Source organism: Solanum pennellii, chromosome 8, assembly GCF_001406875.1.
Source record: "Solanum pennellii chromosome 8, SPENNV200".
In the NCBI taxonomy this organism is placed as follows: Eukaryota; Viridiplantae; Streptophyta; class Magnoliopsida; order Solanales; family Solanaceae; genus Solanum; species Solanum pennellii.
The window spans coordinates 51731005-51755774 of record NC_028644.1 but is presented as its reverse complement, the minus strand read 5'-3'; the positions used below and the strand labels follow the sequence as shown (position 1 = coordinate 51755774).

Genomic DNA, 24770 nt, shown 5'->3' with positions numbered 1-24770 from the left:
TCTCGTGAATCTTCTTCTGCAATCAAGACACGTTAGCCTACCTAGCTTTTATAATTGTAATGAGAAGAAAATATGAATAGTGAAGGAATATGAAAAAAAAGAAAAACTAATGAAAATTAATATATGTAAGTTGTAGAGAAAAAAATCTTTTATAAATCAATAGAAAAATAGTAACAATTGTTGGAAACTTTTAGATTTCTTCCATAAGGTTTGTAGAAATTGATTGTGGGTTCAGTTTTATTTTGTTAGTAACTTTTGGCATTCATATGTGATGCATTTGTTAAGTTGTAAGTCTTTGGGTATTTAAACAAACAAGATAAAGCAAAATAATAGGAAATTTTTTTAAAAAAATTAAAAATTAACAAATAAAAGTCCTTAACTTTTAAGAGTGTGTATTTAGATTTTGTCCATAAACACATAATAATGTTGAATGTAATATTATATAATTAATGTGTATTTATATTTTTGTCCATAAATATTATATTTTACAAGGACATTTTCGTAATTCAACTTTTAACTTGGTGATTCCCACTTATAATAATACTAGTTCTTGAAATGTGCCTTGCACGTTTAACCTCTGTTACTGTTATAATTTATATAGGTCCAAGATATAAAATTGCTCGACATTGGCTGACGTACTCCTATATGTCTTTTTGTGCATATAAAATAAACTTTGTTTAGTGTTTACTTTTTGCCTATAACTTAAATATCAACATCTTTTTTGGTGAATGATGAGCAACTTGTAAGGCTAGAACTAAGCCCCAAGGCTGAAATTTCTTGGGATATAAATACTCCAACAATAATTAAAAATAAAAAGATGAATGAAGGACACAAACCAATAAGAAAAATAGTGACCAATAAAAAAATATACAAGAACTATTAGATTATGTGTTTCTCCAACAACCATGAAAATAAAAAATGAACGAAGGCACAAATCAATAAGAAAAATAGTGACCAATAAAAAATACTATTTACAGAAGAACTATTAGATGATGAAAACAAAGTGTGGTGGATTAATATTTTTTATCCAATTTATAAAGGGATAAATTAAGTACATGAAAGGTTTGTGCATGAATGTGTTTAATGGTAGAAGATAAAAAAATTTAACAATCAAATTCATTAAGAAATGGAAAATGATAAGTTGTAACATCTAATCCTGTATTTGGTCTAGTTTAATTGTCATTATTGATTTAATTTTAAAAATTAGTAAAGATTTTTTAATTTAATATATTGGTGAAGGGCATTTTCGTAATCTAACTTCAAACTTAAAATCTTCCCACTTATAATAATATATATGATGATATATGATATAGGATATATTGATAAAAACTTTACAAATAAATCACTACTAAAAATATATATATAAAAAATATTTTAAATATACACAGCCTATGGGCTGGCATTTGAGAATTGCGGGTTGGGCCTACGAGGCTAGCGGGCCAAATGAGGCTGGGCTAAAAAAGTCTCGTTCCTAAATGGATGATAAAATTTAGACTTTACTCCACTTAATTCAAGGATTGGGTTTGGCCGGCCTAGCGGGCCAAGCCCATTTTGACAGCTCTATCAATGGGGTCTCACAATGAGAAGCCCAACACAAGAAACCCAATTTGGTCTGCCCCAAATTCAAGCCCATGTTGAAAGAGAACAGCGAGGTGTTTTTTTCGTATTGTAAATTAGCAAGAGCGTCGCAGCGTACCCCGCTAAATCAATCATACAACTTGTAATTTATAGTACCTTTTTAATGTAATATTGTAATTATATATGTTATTTTCATGTCTCAATTTATGTTGATAGATTTTTTTAGAGTCGGTTGATTTTTTCTAGGAAATTTTTTGAAAATGTCAATATTTAACATTTAAGATGGCTCATTAGAACCACTTTCAATATTTAGTAAAAATGTCAAAATTTTAGTTTGTCATGTATTTTATTTATGTTATTATTATTTTTATTTATTTAAAAAAATACAATTTTATATAACAAATTGGAGGAATTTAAGGGGGGGGGGATTTTTTTAAATAAGGAACAAATGCTTAAAAGTCTCATAGTTACGATTTATCAAAATGCACCAACTTCCATCTCTTTATTCTTCTTTCAACATGTTCTTAAAAACACACATTTCACCATTGTTCTAAGAAAATTCGATATACAATTTTCACTAATTATTGTTATGAAAATTTATGATGATACGTTATAGTCTTATCTATTAAATTTAATTTTTTTAATTTAGAAATTTTAACACCTATAGTATTATCTGTTATTTGACATAATTTTTCACAATTTATTTGTTTTATTTTTCAATATTTTGTGTCCTTGGTTAAATCGTATTCATTCCAATATGTATACCATTTGCATTTTTTGTATTTGTATTCATTCCAGTTTTCATGTTGTATTTTGTATAATGAAACTTGAATTTCTTTATTAGTTTGTATTCATTTCAATATGTATGTCAAATAAATACATAGTTATTTAAGAAACATATTTGTATTCGTATATTTTTTTCACTGTGTATTTATTTTTCTCTTCAAAATCTTGCTTCCTTTCCTATGTTGTATTCATTCCAATATGTACATTGTTTGTATTTGTATTGTATTTGTTCTAGTTTTTATATTGTTTTTTGTATAATGGTGCATAAAATATAAAATAATATGATCTAATTAAAAACCTGATCGTATACCATTAGGACAAATACAAATTCAAATCTAAATACAAACTACAAGGTATACCAATTGATATTGAAAATACAAAATGAGCCTAATAAAATACAAAATCTATTTTACTACACTACAATACAAATGATCATTAATTGTCTCTAAATATGTATTTTTAACAGAAATTATCACTCTTTGTATATGTCCCTAAATCCTGTAGCGACATTGGTCCTAATGATACTTAACTAATGCCACTAAAGTCTTTAGAATTCTTTATTAATGTCAATATTTAATGCCGCTAAAAGTTGTTTTTGTTGTAGTGCTAATGTAATTAGAATGAATACCTATACAATGAATAGGGTAAATAAACGGTATTTTGGTTACTTTGGAATTGAAAATGAATACAAAATCAAATATAAATACATATTATCTAGTATACAAAGTGATATTGAAAATACAAAATGAGAAAAATAACTTATGCATATTGCATACTCCATTTTGATAGGAAAAATCTTTCTTCCCACTAAGCACAAAAGATGTTCCGTTCAATAGTGAAGAGGTAATATATTCACGAGCACCTATAGTGTGATCAACCTCATAGAAGAAAAGCATCAATAAAAATATCAAATTAAAAATCGTAAGATACAGTGATGGAACAGTAGAGAGAGAGAGAGAGGGGGGGGGGAGAGATTTGAGGTAGAAATCTAGAGAGAATATTAGAATGTGAGTTCTTTTTCTACTTTTAATCGATAATAGAGTCAAACTAGGTAACTGATTTGAAAAATAAAAGGATAATAAATTAATAATATTAAGATGTATTATATTTGCTAAAATAATGGCATAATGACATTTTCAAATTAGTTACCTGTTATAAAATCAATGAGAAGAAAAAATATGTTTATGATAGAATTTTGGGATTGTCCATGGCAGAATCATTAGGCTAAACAAAACAACATTCACTTCGCTTACAGAAAAAAATTATTTTTGACACTCTTGATAAATTTTCTAATTCCGCCACCGCCAGTTGAGAAACGCTCATGATTTGAGCCTATTGTGAGAAGATAAAAGTCTAGGCACAAGAGTACATGAAAAAAAATGTATTATGACCAATCATCAAATAGGGAAAAATGTATATACTAACAAACTATTAATTAAAGTTAAATGTTATAACCATAGTTTGATTTGATTATACTTCGTAGAAAATTCGTGCTATTTCGCCTCTCTCCCTGATGAATCTCACTCGCCACTCTCGTTCTTGTTGGGAACTGTGTATATATATATATATATATATGTACATATATATATATGTATATATATGTATGTATATGTATGTGTGTATATATATATATACATATACATACATATATATATATATGTGTGTGTATATATATGTATGTATGTACATATACATATATATATATATATATATATATCTCCCTCCCCTCTCTCCCCTCTCCAGATCTCGCTCGCCGCTCGCCACTCTCCTGGATTTCGCTCGCCACTCTTATTCACCTCTCACTTTATACAAACACAAATGTATAAATTGTGTTTCTGTTTGTATAAAGCGAAAGAAAAATTGTATATACAAATATAAATACATATATTTTATCCTATTCACTTAAAATATTACAAATAAAGATCCTCCCCTGCCCATTTTTCTTTTGTCTTTCTCTTTTTCACACTGTACACAAATGCAAATATACAATTTTTCGTATGTGTTACCAAAATATACATATGAATAACCATATTTTTATACATATACTGAAATATAAATCTTAATAGCCACTCATATATGCATAGTGAAATATATATATTTATAGTCATTCGTATATTTATAGCGAATTATACAAATTACAAACTCCATAGCAACATAAAATTTTCTATGGAGCGCAATTATGCAAACTATAGTTGTAACATACAAATATGATATTTATGTTTGCTATATGTGAAAGTTACCTAGATTGGTCAATGGGTAGAACTATCAAAATGGATTGTCCCAACGCAACCCTAATTGGCTAGAAAGTTAAATTGGTTGAGACGAGATGACCCTTTTAATTAAAGGGTCTATAGAATAGCATCCCAACCGAGCCCTAAGCGGGCCACGAGTTGGGATGAGTTGACCCTTCAATAAAAGAATGAAAAATATTACTATCTTAGAAAGAATATCTAAGAGTATAGAATGTTAATGTCTATGAACACGTCATCATTTATATACAAATTTTTATTTATGAATCACACACTTCGGTGAATACTACAAAATACATTTATAAATCACTCACTTCAGTGAATACTTGCAAAAATACATAATAGTCAACATAAGATTTAGCGGGAAAATATTGAAAATTCCGACATTCCTCCAACAAAAAGCTAGCTAGTTTAAAAGATTTGATTTTTTATTTTTTTAAAATATCTATATATAAAAACTTTACAAATAAATCACTACTAAAAATATGTCTATAAAAAATATTTTAAATATTCATAGCTTACAGGATAACATTAGAGGCTGCGGGTTGGGACCAAAGGCTAGCAGGACAAATGAGGCTGGACTAAAAAGCCTCATTCCTAAATAGGCCAAAAAAATTAGGTTCAACCCCACTTAATTTAAAGGTTGGGTTGGGCCGGCATAACGGGCAAAACCTATTTTGACAGCTCTATCAATGGGTCTCAAAATTATAAGCCCTATACAAGAAACCCAATTTGCTCCGGCCCAAATTCGGGCCATGTTAAAAGAGAACACTTAGGGTTTTTTCGTATTGTAAATTAGCGAGAGCGCCACAACGTAAACTATTGCCTCCTAGATACCCTGCTAATCAATCATACAAGATAGCAGATAAATCCCCCACCCCCACCACCGGTCGAGTACAATTTCCTTTTGATTTCTCCCTTGTAGCCATCACTCGAATTTGCGTTCACACCCCCAAACGTCTTTTTCAGTTGATGTAATAGAGAAAGGAAGTTGGATCATGAAGGCAATAATCAACACTATCAATTGAGGTATGTCATTTATGCTAAATGAGGTATTTGCAATTCATTTATGTTAGTCCTAACTAGGGGTGTACATAAGTCGGTTCGATTTTTCATTAAAAAAAAATCTAAATCAATTATGTCAGTTTATTAAATCTAAAAGCCAAATCAAACCACGCAAAGTCGGTTTTTGTTGGTTTTGGTCGGTTCTTTCGGTTTTTATCAATTTTTTGATTTTTTTTGTTTTTTTTACAACTATATGGTGTTTTGAAAAGGAGATCAAATATATTTTCATGTGATAAGCTAAACTGAAGAAATGTTAAATGAATATAAATTTTCGTAAAATCGATAAAATTCATATGAGTACAAAATATATATTTTAAAATATCAACGTTCAGTATGTTAAATTAATAATATTAAAGGATACAATCAAACTGAATACGAAATGAATTTCTACCTACCATATCCGTTAACAAATTTATTTTACTAAATTAAAAAATCCAAAAATTATTAATTGTCTAACTTTAATAAATTAGATCACCCATTAATTTTACCCCTGAAGATCTAACCCAAATGAAAAATAATTCAAACATTTATTTTTCTATACCCAAGAATTAAATATTTAATATAAAAAATCAAACAATTTCTTTTACATTTTTTTTGGGATAGGAGCTGGTAGGGGGTGTGGGCTGATAAAAAACACTCTAAAAGTATTTTGTATTTAAAACTTTTAATAAGATCTGCACTATAATATGACTATCCATATTATCCATTGGGTAACTCATTTTTATCAATTTAAAAATGAGTCGAATATTACATCCATTTTTGTTTAACTCGTCTTTTGATCGACTCAGCTCGCTCTTTGTCACTCCTACACGTTATTATTCTTTGTAATGCATTTAGAATTACAACATTTTTAGTCACATTAGTGTTTCACACTATTCTTTTAATAAGACTTCCTCAAAAATTTTAGTATTCTAATGGTTATGTGAATTGACTCAGGTGCATATTTATGGATTCAGGGGATGATGGCTCTGGTTCAAGATGGTTTTGTCAAAAGTGTAAGCGTCCCATTACCAAAACGGGATACACAGCTTGTGAATGTGGGTGTAAAACATGGGTGAACGATGGGACTAATGAGAAATGGCTCGTTGTGGATAGCCCATTGGCAAGTCTTCCACTTAACAATAAAGGTCTGATTCTTCTTAGCGATGAGGGGGAGTCTGAAGAGGACTATGAAGTTGTTGGAAGGAAAAGAAGAATGGTGGAGCTTGCTGAGAGTGAAAACAACAACAAAGGCCAAACATATTTTCTTCGGCCACACTATATGGACAAGTCTAAGAGTAAGAATGAGGAGGAATCTAATGATGAGAAGTCGGGTGAGGAGGGGTCTGATTAAGAGGAGTGTAAATGCTCGTAAAAAGAAGAGTGCTATGATCGTAATGAAGTCATTTCTCCAGAAGAGAAGGAACATATTTCTGTCAAAGAAACACTTTCTTTAGTATTCCAATTTGATGACGAGGAACCCATTCTCCCTGAGAAAGAAGAATGGGAAAAGGAAATTGAAGATCATTTTGCTGAAATGGAGATGTGTTTGTTGGAAGAACGAATAAGCCTTACAAATTCTTCACCTATTTTGCAGATGCAAAGTGAAAAATTAAGTGATTGTTAAATGGGGAACCACAAGCTTAAGCTAGATGAACAAATTTGACACATCTGTTCAGTTTGTTCACATATGATTTTGGAAAGGAAGTACATCTTCCCTGATTTTATAAGTATACGAGTTTTATTCTGTCGAGCAATTTTTTTTAAAAAAAATAATCTAAATGTATGATAGTTTTGTTTCTCTTTAGTTTATATTTTGTTCACTCTTAAAATCATGAACTTATGTGTCATTTGCAGGCTAGAAGACCTCAAAAAAGGCATAGAAGAAAATATCTCCGAGAGTCGCTATCAATCTTCAAAGCTTCTCATTCTTCTGTAGACCAATATTCAGCTATTTATGAAGAAGAGGAACAGTGTGGGATTTAGTTTCCCCAAATATTAAAGTGGCAATGTATCCTCATCAATGTGGAGGATTCGAGTTTATGTGGAAACACATTGCTGGAGCTATAAAATTTCAGAGGCTGAGAGAGCCCCTATCTAAGAGTAGGGGAGGATGCATTATCTCACACCCACCAGGAACTGGGAAAACCCGACTCAACATAGTGTTTCTTCAGTCACTTTAAAAGATTTATCCGAAGAGTCGCCTGTAATCATAGCTCCATCAAGTTTGCTTCTTAACTGGAAAACCGAGTTCCATAAATGGGAGGTCAAAATTCCCTTCTACAATTTGAACACTAAAAATTTCTCCTCCCAAGAAGAAGAAGCTACAGTTCGTGTCTTTGGATATTTATCCGATGCAGGAAGAAAAGACACACAACCTATACGTTTGTTGAAGCTGAAATCCTGGGATGGAAGTAATAGTGTTTTGGGAATAAGTTATGACTTGTTTAGGAATCTCACGGTAGAAGATGTGGACGTTAATTCCAAAGTGATACGAGAAATACTTCTAAAATTACCTGGTGTTCTGGTCCTTGAAGAAGGGCACACTGCCCGGAATGAGAACAGCCGTGTGTGGAAAGCACTGAAAAAGGTTGAAACAAAGAAGCGAATACTTTAGTCTGGAAATCCGTTCCTGAATAATATTAAAGAATTTTACAACACTCTGAGCATAGTTTGTCCAAAGTTTGCTGCAGATTTGGAGCAGAAATGGGTTTCTCGTTTTTTGATCGACTCAACTCGCTCTTTGTCACTCCTACATGTTATTATTCTTTGTAATGCGTTTAGAAGTACAATATTTTAGTCACGTTAGTGTTTCACACTATTCTTGTAATAAGACTTCCACAAAAATTTTAGTATGCTAATGGTTATGTGATTTGACTCTGGTGCATATTTATGGATTCAGGGGATGATGGCTCTGGTTCAAGATGGTTTTGTCGAAAGTGTAAGTTCCCATTACCAAAACGGGATACACAGCTTGTGAATATGGGTGTAAAACATGGGTGAACGATGGGACTAATGATAAATGGCTCTTTATGGATAGCCCATTGGCAAGTCCTCCACTTAACAATAAAGGTATGATTCTTCTTAGCGATTAGGGGGAGTCTGAAGAGGATTGTGAAGTTGTTGGAAGGAAAAGAAAAATGGTGGAGCCTGCTGAGAGTGAAAACCACAACAAAGGCCAAACAGATTTTCTTCGGCCACGCTATATGGACAAGTCTAAGAGTAAGAATGAGGAGGAATTTGATGATGAGGAGTCAGATGAGGAGGGGTCTGATTACGAGGAGTGTAAATCCTCATATAAAGAGGAGTGCGATGATCGTAATGAAGTCATTTCTCCAGAAGAGAAGGAACTGTTTATGTCAAAGAAAACCTTTTTTTAGTATTCCGATTTGAAGACGAGGAACCCATTCTCGCTGAGAAAGAAGAATGGGAAAAGGAAATTGAAGATCATATTGCTGAAATGGAGATGTGTTTGTTGGAAGAACTAATAAGCCTTTCAAATTCTTCACCTGTTTTGCAGATGCAATGTGAAACATTAAGTGACTGTCAGTGTCACGCCCCGAGCTACCCCCGAGACGCGGACACGGAACCTAGGACCACAAGTGATCCCAAGCTAACACTTGTTGGCATGATCATGAGCATACTAAAGATAATAAACTGTTGCGGAAGCTAAATCATACTTAAAATGAAAAGATGGGGAATACCCATATTCTATAACTGAGATATTTGAAAATAATGAGTTTAATAAAAAAAAATATTAACTCAATACTAAGCTGAATCTAACTATGTCTAAAAATAGACTGGACATACTAAAACAAGCCCCAGCTAAATCTAGAAAAAACTGAAACTAAATGACTAAAGACTTAAATGAAACTCATGACTGTTGTCCTCGGAGAATGAGGACTCACCACTGAATCTGCTGAACTGGAGATCGGGAAATCGATCTATGAGTGATCTGGATGCTGAGAACGTGAACCTACATCACGAGAAGATGTAGCGCACGTATGCGTCAGTACTTGAAAGGTACTGAGCATGTAGGATAGAGTAAAGCTGAAATAAAACATAAGTAAACAAGCACAAAAACAAGTATAATAATCTGAACGTGATGTGCTGATTTCTGAGCTAACTGGATGCAATGACCAATTTATAACATGCTGAAACTGAATACTGAATATACTGATAAATGGTCAATGCAGAGAGTCTGACTGAACTGTGGGAGCTACTAATAACCGATAATAAAACCACATGAGCTAAATGTGGAGTCCGATGTATACGCCCCATTGAGAGGAGCCAATATACCCTTCCAAAGGTATAAAGGCATGCTAGCGTGATCACTAAACTGATTGACCATAGAGGGGACTTACAACCTACTCGGCTAGTAGTTCAGGGACTATTGGGTACGCTAAACCCTAGTCCAACTCGGTATAATGCTACTCCCAATGAATTCTTTAAATTAACTGATTATATCTGAATTTCTTTAAATACTGAATAGCTCAAAACTAAACATGCAAACTGAGAATGCAACAATTAATTTGGTAATTATGCATTTATAACTGAGGCATGTATATCTGAAGTGTCTGAAATATATGACCTAGCATGTGTAATTCAAGAACTAAAGAAATACAAAGCTAGGGTTCTGAAATTCATGCGATAATCTGAGTAATAACATTATAATCTGATTTGGAACATATATTTAATAAATTCATGAAGTTATATCAAAGTTCTAGAAACTCTAGGTTTAATCATCATAAGAGAATCAAGAACTAACTGAAACTAAGGACCCAATGGGTGAAAGGAACCCACTAGTGAAATCCCACATACCTGGTGATGAAATCCACGGAAAAATACTTAAGTTTTGGGGCTGGAACTATTGGAGCTTGTGGCGTTCTTGAACTAGGGTTCTTGAGCTTTTTTCTCCTCTCTTGCTTCTAATTTTCTAAGTTTTGATTTAATGATTTGACTTGGATATGTTTTTATTATGTTTCTAGGCTTAAACTGACTAAAATCTGATGATTTAAGGTTTAAACGGAGTGGGAAAGGTCAAAAAGACCTTTGGGAAGGTTGTTGTCGGGCCTCACTACGGCTAGGAGTGACGGTCCGTCGTGCGCCTGACGCCCCGCTGTTGGGTTAGTCGAGAGGGCATGTTCGATAGTCCTTTACTAAAATGGGCATAACTTTTTACTCGGAGGTCTGATGTTAGCAAGGTCGGTGGATATGGAAAGATAATTCAATTATATATCTGTGGGTAGGTCATGGGAGACATAATTCATTTTGTGCTAAGAGTTATCATCATTTTAAGTTTACCCAACTGCATTTCCCCTTAAATGACTGCAAATTTTCAACCTACGGTCATACCTACGTACCGTAGGTCTACCTACGAACCATGCTGGTCCTCTATAGCTCTTGTCAGAGAGTGGTTGAAGGGAGTCTTGATCGACGGTCACAGACTACGGACCGGCGTTTGACCTACGGACCGTAAGCCCGTCCGTCGTCCAAGACTTAACCAATTTTTCTAGGCTGAAATTTTTGGGAGTTTCTGATCCCATCGACGGTTGTGCAGGATGGAACGTGGGTCAGGCTACGGTCCGTCGATGCCACTGTTTATAGCACCTGCAGATTTTTCTGAAAAACTAATTTTTGGTCTATTTTGGCTACGGGGTGTTACAGTTAGATGGCGAACCACAAGCTTAAGCTAGATGAACAAATTGGACACATCCGTTTAGTTTGTTCACATGTGATTTTGGAAATGAAGTACATTTCCACTTATTTTGTATGTATACGAGTATTGTTCTGTCGAGCAATTTTTTTTAAAAAAAATAATCTAAATGTATGATAGTTTTTTCCTCTTTAGTTTAGATTTTGTTCACTCTTAAAATCATATACTTATGTGTCATTTGCAGGCTAGAAGACATCGACAAAGACATTAAGAAAATATCTTCGAGATTCGCCATTAACGTTCAGAGCTTCTGATTCTTCTGCAGACCAAGATTCGGCTATTTATGAAGAAGAGGAACAGTGTGGGATTTATTTTCCCCAAATGTTAAAGCGTCAATGAATCCTCATCAATGTTGAGGATCGAGTTTATGTGGAAACACATTGCTTGAGTTATAACATTCTAAAGGCTGAGAGAGCCCCTATCTAAGAGTAGGGGATGATGCATTATCTCACACCCACCTGGCACCGGAAAAACACGAATCAGATAGTGTTTCTTCAGTCATATCTTAAGTTATTCCCAAAGTGTCAGCCTGTAGTCATAGCTCCATCAAATAAATTGTACTTGAAGTTCATATAAACTACAAATAACAATCACAAAATCAATATAAGTATAACAATAATACAAAAGGAATATATTTACCCCCCTTGCCCTTCAAAAGTTGGTGAGAGATATAGACATAATTCAAATTTAATAATTTTGCATACTCTGGGATGATGGGACATCTTAACTGGGAAACGGAGTTCCAGAAATGGATTGTGTATATTCCCTTCCACAACTTGAACTACAAGAACTTCGTTTTAAAGGAAGATGAAGGTACTGTTGGTGTCTTTCACTGTTTATCCGGTGCTACGATAAAAATCCACACCTTGTACAGATGGCGAAGCTGAAATCCTAGACAAAAAGTAAGAGTGTTTTGGGAATTAGGTACGACTTGTTCAGGATTCTCACATGAGAAGATGGAGAGGGTTATAACAAAGAGCTTAGAGAAATACTCCTAAAGTTTCCTAGTCTGGTGGTCTGTAAAGAGGGGCACCCTGCTCGGAATGAGAACAACCTTGTGTGGAAAGCACTGAAGAAGGTTGAAATAGAGAAGCGTGTACTTCTTTCTCAAACTCCATTCCAGAATTACATTAAAGAGCTATACAACACTCTTTGTGTAGTTAGTCCAAAGATTGCTGCTGATTTGGAGCAGAAATGGGCTTCTCTTAGCAGTTCAATTGACAAGAATGCCCAAGCGTTAGAAGAGCTTAGGGATATTCGTTCACCCTTTGTCCACAAATGTAGCGAAAATGTAAAGAAGGTAAGTCTTCCAGGTATACGGGATACAATAATACATTTGAAACCCACAAAGTTGAAGACGGAGTTGCTTAAAAGAGTTCCAGAGAATCAGATTTTGTTTATAAATGAATTATGAGTTAAAAAGATATTTTAAGAGTAGTTATCTCTTCTAAGAGATATGTTCTTAAACATATGAGCATACATATATATTATTGGGAGTGGTATTAAGCAACGATATTGGGGTCGAGTTCAGACAACTCAAAGTCCTCATAAACCTGGTACGCCAACATGGATAAAGGGTCATACCTTTTAGATGATTTCTTATTGCTTTTTAAGAATATCTTAGTAGATCCATCTACTTGAGGTGTTCTGTAAGGCCCGAAAATGAATTAAGGTGCTTAAAACCTCATGTGCCTAAAAAGGTTTAAAATATGTTCATTAAGTGTTTTATAGTATGTATACTTGATTTGAAGTTATTTGGAGGTCAAACGCCAAGAACGTCCAACACGTCCGAAAGTTAGCCCTTTGACGTACTTGAGTGTGCTTAGAGTGTTTTGATGGGTTACGTGTGTTGTTTGATGTCCAAAAACAGTAGAGGTGACCCTAGAATCTTAATAGAAATGTTAAGGGTCCAAGCATTCGGGTAAGACTCCCCGAGGACCACCCTAAGGGCCCCCAAGGAGGACCAAAACGTTGGACAAGGAGGCTGCCCAAGGCAGCGTGCAGCAGCAAGAGTTGGGGACCAGCCTCGCATCGCGCTCCTGGCACTGGGTGTGCCTGTGCAACACGCGCCCTACACGAGGATTAATGCCTCAAATATTATTTTGGGGCAAAATCAGAGAATGTCTCCGCGGCGCGCAGCCACTTCATAGATCCGGTTGTGTCGTTTTAAAGTCAATTTTGACATGTCTAAAAGTCCCAATAAGTATGAGGTGTTTTGGTAACTTGGGGAGACGGTTATAAACTATCTTTTTTTGACTTATTTAACTCTTTCCCAAGCCAAAACCCTAACACCCATTAAGAAATTAAAATCCCAAATCTCTCTTCTCTTCCAAATTCTCTCAAACCTCCATTGGAGGGAAAACTCAAGTTCAAGCTAGGCGCTGGATTTTCATGGTTTCTTCTCAAGTTTCTCATGGGTCTTCAATCAATAAGGTTGTCACGACCCAAAAGTACCCCCTAGAAGTCAGGAGTAACCTCATTTCGTGACCGGGCGTACTTGACCCTTTTGGGGTCTTGTACAAGCCCTTCAACTAGCATTCATTACATAAGACATGAAAAGTAGTGAGGAATTAAAACTTTTCACGAATAATTTTAATAAAAAGGAAACCTTTCATAAATACTTAAGAAATACAATCGTCACAAGCCAAACTTAAGACACGACATATAATATCTTAGGGTCATGGTCCTTTACATTGAAATCAAATACATAATAAGTCTTTATAATAGAACTAGGAAACAATAGACTATGTCCTCAAATATACGAGGACATACCAATTCTTGAGACAGTGAATTTCCCCAGCTTTGCCTTTGAATCTTCCAAAAAGTCTTCAACCTATATTTATAGAGTATTGAAAAGTATGGGGTTTAGTACAATTAATGTACTAAGTATGGCATATGCAAAAAATGAGAAAAGGGACATTTTTTGTAAAATAACATTTCATGCAATTTAAGTAAAACATTCAAGAATATAGAGCAAAACATCATAAGAAACACCATTTAACACATAGAGTTTCCATAATATTACACAAAGGAGGCAATTTATGGTAACTTTCCAAAGCTCACAATGAAATTAAAAAGACCCTTACAATGAACTAGTTGAACCATCACAAAAAATCATTTAATGCATTAACAATGGATTATCATATTCTTAATGAGTGAACTTACAAGGCCAAGTGAAAGAGAAAGTGAACTCATTTTCCGTAAGAGTTTCCCTACCTCAGGATTATCCTAAGATTCACTAACGTAAGACATGAAGGAAGTATGAATATGCCTCCTTCAATAAACACCAAAACAATCCTCAAGACTACCCCTTTTGGCTTACTCAACTGGGGAGAAACAAGCCCCTCAATCAATGATGAGATATTAAAAGACACCCAACAAACCACCAAAGTCTTCCCTTTTGGAATGCCTACTTAGTGCAATGAGTAGGTAGCGTCCCATACCACCACCTACCCTAAATAGTACATTCTTTTAGAAGGTTTGTCACCAAGTATTCCCTTTCGGAAGGTCCTACCAAGTGCGATGAGTAGATAGCGTCCCACACTACCACCTCCTAAGTAGCACTTTCTTTTAGAAGACTTGGTTCAATCAATTCTTTTGTGGAGGGCTAGCGTAACCGACATAGACCATGAGATCTAGACATGGAATCCCGACATTAACCCCTATCGGATGAGAGATCCTCACTTGCCTAGAGTAAGGTCATTCTTTTTAGCTTTTACATGGTTTTCCCAATAGCTACACCTATGTGGGAGCATAGTTAAGGGATAGGGACATTGCTACTACGTACTCATTCTCTACTCACAAGGAGTACTCATCTCAAGAGGTACATTGGAATACAACATATCAACTCACGAAGTGTAGCCACCTCTTCTTCAGATCCTCTCAGTGCTAGACATAACCCCCATGGATTCTAAACACTTTAAACTATAGGTTAAGGATACCTAGAGAACACCACATCTCAACTCATGAAGGGCATTCATCCCCGACCTATCTTATAAAGCTCTTAGAAGGTAGTGAGGTTGCTACTAAACACTTCATCTCAACTCACGAAGAGTGTTCACCTCAAAACTCCTTTATTTACTCAATTTAACTTCATACATTCATTTAAGTGTGTGTGAGTACTTGTGAGCACATCTTGCATATAAACATCATTTCATTAATATTAATTTATATACATGCTTTAGACCTACATTCATCAATTTACATACTTTACATGCTTCAAAAGGTCATATACTTTACATAGGCATAATCTAAGTCAAACATACTATTCAACTTCACAAAAGCACAAGACAAGACTTATTTTCAATATCACTTCATTTTATGTACTAGGTCTTCAAATCCACACTCACAAAACATACTAAGTAATATCAATTTCATCAAATAAACACCACCACCAAGAAGGTGGACCATACCACTCAAGAGCAATCTATCATAAGAACCATACAATATAAGCAACTCACCATTTGACTAAGACATCATCCAGTATAATCAATTTCTCAATAATTCATCATAATAAGGCCCTTAGAGTAGTATCTAAACCAAAACAACAACATAAGAAAACCAAAGTTCATACCTCTTTCAAACATGCTCATTTAACCCATTTCTTAAGCTAAAAGTTTGAAATACGCATATACATGAGTTCATTAGGTTTTTAATATTAATATCATCAATTAATACTATAATTAACACATTTGAATCATTAGAACACTATTACAAGAAGACTCATGCTTAAAATCAAAGATAGAATAAATTTGAGTTTGAAACCCTTTTTGAAATCTTTTGGGAATGACTCCTTGAATGGAAGAGGGTTAAAGGATGGATACCATACCTCAAATATAAGGAAACCCACTAATATTTTATGAATAAACGTCCAATATAGCCCCTTCTTGCCCTCCTTGAGTGGTAGCTCCAATGGTGACTTTGAGAGAGTTTTCTTTAGAGAGAAAGTGTGAATATTTTAAGTGAGAGGTCTTGTCTTGGTCAAAGGCTTAAAACTAACTTAATATATCTTAAAAGTACTAAAAATGTTTACCTAGGGTAATAAAAGACTTGGAGTGAATTTACATAAAACACCCCAAGTTGGCAGCAGCTTCAATAACTTTTGGAAGTGGCCAATCGACGACCCAAGCTACTGGACGTCAATGAGTCGACGACCCGTGATGCTGGGCATCGATGGAATCAGAGACTGGTTCGAGGGAGGGATAATTTTCCCACCAAGTATGGTACGACGCCCCTCAGTCGACGGGGCGTCGATGGGCCTACGCCCAGTAGACTGCTCCGTCGTTTGGACAGTGTTCTTGGCAGTCTTGTCCAATTCTTGGGCCCTTCTAGGGCCCCTTGTGGGTCCTAGGTGGGGTCAGACGTTAAACCTTTAATCTAAGTCATTTATGTCTTAGGAACATCCCACCTCAGTTTTCAAGGAAAAAGATCACATAAAGACACACAAGTACAATCTAAGGCACACCTTCCGAATATCATGGGCGTTCTTGGGCGTTTGACCTCCAAACTTAACCAAACTTCACACACTTCCTAAGAACACTAAAGTAACTCATTTTAAAAAAAAATTAACTCAACAAATACTCATGAGGCTCTAGTTCACCTTTGTTCATCTTGGGGCGTTACAAAGGTATGGTGATCATTCATCCTTAGTTATCCATTCATCTAAGGAGTTAATCAAGGATTTTCAAATATGATTCAAGGACCGAAATTCCCAATTTCCAATATAGTCATGGTTTCTTTCTGGAATTAATTTTAAAAGCATGTTTATGATAAATTGATGATTATCTACTGTTTTAAAGATGTTATCAATCCAATTTCATGATGAACCCATGATCCTCCTATATTCTCAAATTGACCTATAATGTGGGTCTTGTGATCTTGATTCTATGTTGGTTGAATTATGTTTCAATTATGTTGAACTGCCTATTACTATTGTTATTCATGTGAACTGAATATGATATGTGGAGGAATGATCCAAGGTGATCAAGGTTTGAAGATTTGGGTAAGGTTGACCTATATTCCTCTACTTTCTATAGTTGGTGATGTAGTGTATATAATGTGATCTTGATCTTATGATAAATGAATTATGGATTTCAATTATGTTAGTGTACTTTTAGATATTTCCCTATACTTGAATAATTGATGATTTATGAGGAATGATCAATGATGATCAAAGCTTTGGTGAGTTGGTGATATTGCTCTACTTCTCTACTTCCTATAAAAATTACTAGTTGAATTGGCCTCGCATGGCATTGTGTGGTGTGATCCACTTATGGTGGTGGTGTTTAACTTATTGTCAATCCTTATACGTGTTGATCATAGCATTTCAGGCAATTGTATCTTGTAAGTGTGGTTATGATGATCACACAATGTGAAGTATTATGCCTAATCTCCAATGTTAGTTCATGATCTAGGTTATATTGATGATGCTTCCTAAACGTTTAAATGACTATGTTAGGGGTAGGTATGGTCGACATGTTGATGTTTGAATACTCTTGTGTAGTATGATCCTTACCTATGAACCTCTACACGAATGTGTGGTCTTAAGCATGATTAGGAGTCATAGATTCAAGTAATGAAGATGCCTTGTCTCCTATGTTATAATGTTGTGGTGTGTGGTCTATGCTTGAATGTGCATTGTGGTCTTAAGAGGGTGACTGCCTCAATGAGAAGTTCATAGTAATTATGTGATCATGTTGATCAATGTACACACACTCATACCTCATACATGCATATAAGTAGTATAGGCTCATGGTGTCTGAGGAAAGGGTAATTCTCATATTCACTAAAGCCTTCTAATATGCATGTAAAATGTATGTCCATGAAGCATGAAATGTACCTTAACTAGGATGAATTGATAGGTGTACTGGTGTAGGCAATGGTATGTGACTTTGACTATACATGACATATGTCTACCTTGATAGAATAGTTCCTAGGGTGATTACTTTATGTACATGAATATGAATGCATGATTAAGCTATGAACATGAAAGTATATGATATGATTAGGTATGTATATATGTAGTGTCTAAATGTGGTATGCGAAAGGTTTCCTTATATATGAACATGCACACACACATTAATGCATATAATGAAGCATGTATTATAATCTAGTGAAGTAGGGTCTCTTGAAAGATATTATCAATTGTACTCCAAATTAGATATTGCTTGAATATGATATGTCCATGTGAAGGGTCTTCTCACATGATTTAGGTAGATGAAAGGACAACTCTCATCTATAACCTATGATCTAAGAATATGAAAATTTAATCTTCTATATCCTATTTTTATGAAGTAAAGTTAATAAAGACTTTTCGGTAAAGGGAACTTAGCTTAGCACCGAGTGAAATTGACAATGAGAGGTGTTCTCTTACTTTGGAGGAAGATTCACCATTGGTTCTCATAGAGTGTTGACTTCCGTCGGATGAACATTCACCTATGGTTCCACATGAGGTGTTCACTTTCCTTTAAGGGAGATTCACGCATGGTTTCTCATGAGATAAGAACTCCAATGCTTAAGGGAATAGAGAGGGTCCAATTCATATCTCTTAGTTCCATATGTTACTTTATAGGACCTAGATAGTGGACACACCTAAAATGCTAGAAAGATGTTAATGTTCTACCTTAGCAAGTAGAGCACCTCCTTTCGGTGTGAGGTTCTACAAACACCGGCTTCCATGTTTAGCTCACATGATCTTATTGTCGGTTCAGGCTAGGATTTCCCTAAATTAAAATGGACAATGGAAGTAAAGTAATGGATCCTAACTAGGATAACCTAAGGGAGGTTGCTTAGTGTAGGTGAGGATATGAGACTTTACCTATCCATTGCACAAGTATCTCTTTAAGGGAGTTATAGGAAGGAGTTCTATATGTATATGTATATGTATATCTCTCTTATGCATGGCATTATTGTATTAACCTACTTGTTATGACAATATGCATAGTATGAATCAATGGTGTCTATTGGATGTGGTCTCACTTATATGCATGAAGTTTGACTTATTGATTATGTGATAATGGTCTCTGTTGTTAGGCATGTAGTTGACTAAAGTTTTCATGTTGATGTATGAATTAAATGACGATGCTTGTGGTCTCTTTGTAGGTTTACTGAGTATGGGTGAGGTTATGGGCTTCACAGGTACATTGCACTAATAGGCTTAGTTTGCGATTATGGTAGAGTTCTTTTGAAGTCATTATGAAATGATGTCCAAGTATGCATTAGTTTACTATTGTCTTATTATGATGTTATTGGTATTTTTGACTTGTATGTTGTCCGGAATGAGTATTATATGTGGTTCATGAAGTATGTTGGCTTACATGAGAAGTATGTGTCTAATGATATGCTATGCTTTTATGAATGTTTATGTTGACTTAATGAAGGTTTTATGAATGTTCACCTTGTCACCTTAAGGTGAGGTTTGAGTGTGGATAGTGGAATGGGACACTATTCATGCATTGCACCAAGTGTTACTAGAGGGTTACTTGGGGGTAAGTGAAGTAAGGTAAAAGAAAGGTTACTATGAATATGATAAATGTGCCTTAAATGAACTATATGAGTTCATGTGATGTAATGAATAGTGTACATGCCTATGCGAAGTATATGAGTTATGTTGTGCTTATTGTATAAAGGTTTTATGAAGTTTTACTAAAAGGCATGATGCATGGTTTTCAAACAAAATGTCCTCTTTAAATGCATGTTTTTGCATGGTTGTTATACTTAGTGCATTCTTGCATACGTTATGGATGCTTAAAGGATGTCTCTAAGGTGAAGGGCTTGATATATGGTTCCCAAGCTCAAGGAAAGGGATCCTTAAGTTCAAGGATTCCCTATGTCATCTTTTCTACAAAATCTTTTAATAGTTTAGTTTATTATATTATGTTGTAAGGGTCGTATCCCTAATGTACTCTAATGATGTTGAGTCTAAGATGGCAAAGAGAGTTAGAGTCTTTCACTATGTAGATATGATATTTTATGTATATAATGGAAGTGATGTTCTAGCATATGATGTGCTATGAAAGTTTTAAATTTTCCGCTAATATACCTTTGACAATGCGATGAATGATAACTATGGGCTTGTATAAGACCTCCGAGAGGTCAAGTATGCCATGTTACTTCTAGGGAGTGCTCCCTGGTCGTGACATGTTCAATATCCCGGCAAGGTAGGATAGTTCTGGTAGCGTGGGCAAGACGGTATATCATCATCTTGCTCACAATGATGATTGTCGGTTAGAGACAATAAATTTAAAGTGCATTTTTATATATCACTTATATGTTGAGTTCATAGATGAAAAAGTACTTTGTAAAGCTTTGAATGATTTAAATCCTTTATTTCTTTACATTCAGCTGGAGTACATTGTTATCTATTGCAGTCCTTTCTTTCAATTATTTATTAATTAACTATATAACAAACTCATGCATTCGATGTATTGATGTCATTTGACCTGCATCTATTAATGATGCAGATACAAGTTCTAAAGATCATCAACAAGAGTCCATTGAGATCAGTTTTTCATCTTTCGAGTAAAACCTCCTTGCTTTCAGAGGACTCTATTTTTATGAGTCTTTAGTATTGGTAAAATTTTGAGTAGTCGTGGGTCTTGTCTCGACACTCGTCTATAAATACTAGAGGCTTCATCATTAGACAATTTTAGAGAGTTTCAGTTTTCAAATGTTTTGAGATTTGATAAGTTATTTTTAAATGTTTCTTTCAATTTAATGCTTATGTATGCTTGAGATAGTCTTCTTTTGTAGTCAACTAGGAAAAGCATTAGCTTGGCAACAAGTAATTGTTCTTGAGTTCTGACCATGTCTTGAGTATAGGCTCGGGTCGAGGAAGAGGAAGAGGAAAATGAAGAGGAAGATGATGAGGAAGAAGAAGAGGAATAATAAGGAGGAATAATAAGAGGAAGAAGAAGAAGAAAAAGAAGAGGAATAATATGAGGAAGAAGAAGAACAAAAAGAAGAGGAAGAAGAAGAGAAAGGATAGGAAGAAGAAGAAGATGAAGATGAAGATGATGATGATGAAGAAGAAGAAGAAGAAGAAGAAGAAGAAGAAGAAGAAGAAGAAGAAGAAGAAGAAGAAGACGAATAAGAGAAAGAGGAATAAAAGAAAGAAGATGAACAAGAATGAGAAGAGGAAGAAGAAGAAAAAGAAGAAGAAGAAAAAGAAAAAGAAGATGATGATGATGATAAGAAAGAAGAAACTTAGGAAGAAGAGGAGGATGAAGAAGAGGAAGACAACGAAGAGGAAAAAGAAGAGGAAGTTGAAGAAAAAAAGAAAAGGAAGAAGGAGGAGGTGAGGACGAAAAAAAAAGAAGAGGATGTAGAGGAAGAGGAAGACTAAGAAGAGAAAGAGGAAGAAGAGGAAGAAGAGGAGGAAGAAGATAAGAAAGAAGAGGAGGAAGAAGATGAGAAAGAAGAGAAAGAAAGAGAATTAGAAGAATAAGAAGTAGAAGTAGGAGGAAAAGAAGAAGGAAGAGGAGAATATGGAGATGGAGGAGGAGGAGAAGGAGAAGGAGAAGCAGAAGGAAATTTTAGGACAAGAGGATAGATGAGAAAAAAATATTGTGGAGATATATTAAAATATATATAGGCTAAAAATAGGATAAGTCTTGGGCCGTATATACAATATAAATAAGAAAAAATCATGCAAAATGTCAGCCCATAAGCTCCTCCTCCTCCTTGTACTCCTTTTTCTTCTCCTTCTACTCCTTCTTCTCCTCCTTCTTCTCCTTGTTCTCCTTCTCTTATTCCTCCTCCTCCTCCTTCTCCTTCTCCTCCTCCTCCTCCTCTTCCTTCTTCCTCTTCTCATCCTAATTCTTTTCCTTCCACTTCACCCTCTTCTTTTCCTTCTTCATTTTCTTCTTCTTCTTCTTCTTCTTCTTCTTCTTCTTCTTTAAGGAGTAGGAGGAGGAGAAGAAGAAGAATGACGAGGAGAAGAAGAAAAAGAAAAAAAAGTAGTAGAAGAAGAATGAGATGAAGAAGATAAAGAAGGAGAAGAATAAAAGGAATAAGAGGAAGAAGGAGAAGGAGGAGGAGGAGAATAATAAGGAGAAGAGGAAGAAGAAGGGAAAAAAAAGGATGAGCTGAAAAGGAGCAGAAGAAGGAGTAGAAGGAGGGGGAGGAGCTTATGGGCTGACATTTTGCATAAATATTTTTTATTTATATTTTATTACACGTCCCAACAGACTTATTCTATTTTTAGCCTATATATATTTCAATATCTCTCTACTATATTTTTTCCCATCTCTCCTCTTGTCCTAAAACCTCTTTGATTTGAACACTGGTCTTTCATTAAATTTTAATAAAAATGTAAGTCAATTTATACATTTAAGATAAGAAAAGAGTTATTTTGCATCTGCCCACACATAAATAAATTTTTAACCAATATATAGAGGATACACATTTTTGGTCTTTTTAGAAAGCCATAATTGGATTTTATGTAATTGGGTGTAATCATACTATCTAACATATTCATTGATATGTATTTTTTGGTCAACAAGTATTTTGTGTAATTGAAAAGGGTAATTACACTCTCCAATTCCCTAGGAGGGCTTGTGAATTGTAGGGGTGGTAACTTCAGCCCTATATTAAATAAGTTGAATAACTTACTTTTTAAGTTTGTAAGTATGGACTTCAACTTATTTTACAAGACCATATAAATATGGTCAAAATGGGTATAGAGTGGGTATCCATTTAGATCCATAACATATCAGTTCATTTAGGCAAAATTTCTAATTGAGCTGCGCATAAATCTCAAGTCCCAAAATTAGCTTCCCATATCTCTATAAAGGGCCCTTTGTGTGTCATTGATTAGTTTTTACTAATAATATAGGTGTATTTTACTTTCTTCAATGTCATTTTGCTCTACTGTTGGATCCTACTTGCACTTGTTCTTGGAAGTAGGAGGGTTCTTGAAGTATGATTGGCTTATGAAAGGGAGAAGTTGAGCAATATGATGACCCGAATATGAAATAATTTTGCATTTGCACCAAATTACGAAGAGTTTGCTTCGATAATTTACCCTTCATTCATGGAGTTTGTTATAATATGACAAAGACATTTTCGTGCTCTGTTAGTTTCTACGTTATAATAATATTGTATTGTCGAAAAGAAATATATAAATTAATGTCATGAAATAACATTTGTTTTCAGTTTACGGTTTACCGATTCACTACACTCAAGGAAATATAGAAAGGTTTTAAATGAGTTAGAACCATTTTATCCAAACTCTTATTTAACCAAATTCATATTTACCCATGTTTTATATGGATGGATCGTAATCCAAACTATTTTTGTGGGTGGATCTTAAACCAAAATATTTTTGTTTAATCCATATTCAATCTATCCAAATCTGAACCAATCCAACCATGTGCCAGCCCTAGTGAATTGTTGGTAAGTACATGGTGTAATTACAACATAATTACTTTTAATTTATTTTTTTTATTTTTTTATTTTAATTTATTTTCTATTTCTATTATTACAAAATCATTTTTTATTTTTATTATTCAAAAAAATTGTAATAATTTATTTATATTGCATATTATTTATATTTTATTTCTATCTCATTATTCTTAACCTTTACTTCATGTGATTCTATTCAATTTTTTGTATTATCTATTTATGTCATGTTTATTTATTTCATTGAGATAATTTTGCTAGTATAAGATTATAGTCTTACATTTTCCTATTTTTTAAAAAGTCATATTTATGTATGTTATTTTGAAATTTGATATAAGAGTATATGTTAAATCTTTGTATTGAATTTGGAACTTATGTTATATTTTTAGTTTCATTTGTTTTAATAGTATTAACTTGAGACTTCACATTGCAAGTCATTTACTTTTTAATTAGACTTGATAAATTATCTTTTTGTCAAATATTTTAATAATTTAGGATATTTTATTCATAATATTAATATTTTTGTCTAACATGCATTTCATGATGCTAATAGAAATCTTGTGTTGTTATTTTTATGGTAAATTCAATTGAAAACTAATTTGAAAAATATAAATCAAACATTTTTCATAATATTAGTTAAAATATATGTTCATTAATTAAAATACTTTCAAAGTACGATATTTATCATAAATAAATAATTTAATAACATTTATAAAGTTTCTATTTGTCTAGCATAAATTTTAAATAACTTTTATTTTTAAAATCTGATATAATCTTAAGATTGCAATTGTGCATCCAAATATTACATATTTAATCACGGCAAATAAACAAGTCAATGTAATTACTAAGTTATATAGTTATTGTCACGACCCAAAACCGAGCCGCGACTGGCACCCACACTTACCCTCCTATGTGAGCGAACCAACCAATCTAAACCCTAACATTTCAATTTAATATCAACAGAAAGTAATGCGGAAGACTTAAACTCATTAATAAAA

The 24770-nt window shown here is 33.9% G+C and overlaps 1 pseudogene; it reads left to right on the top strand.

Annotated features, from left to right (window-relative positions):
- The first annotated feature begins 6873 nt into the window (after positions 1-6873).
- LOC114078432 lies at positions 6874-8660 on the top strand (annotated as a pseudogene).
- The last annotated feature ends 16110 nt before the right edge of the window (positions 8661-24770 follow it).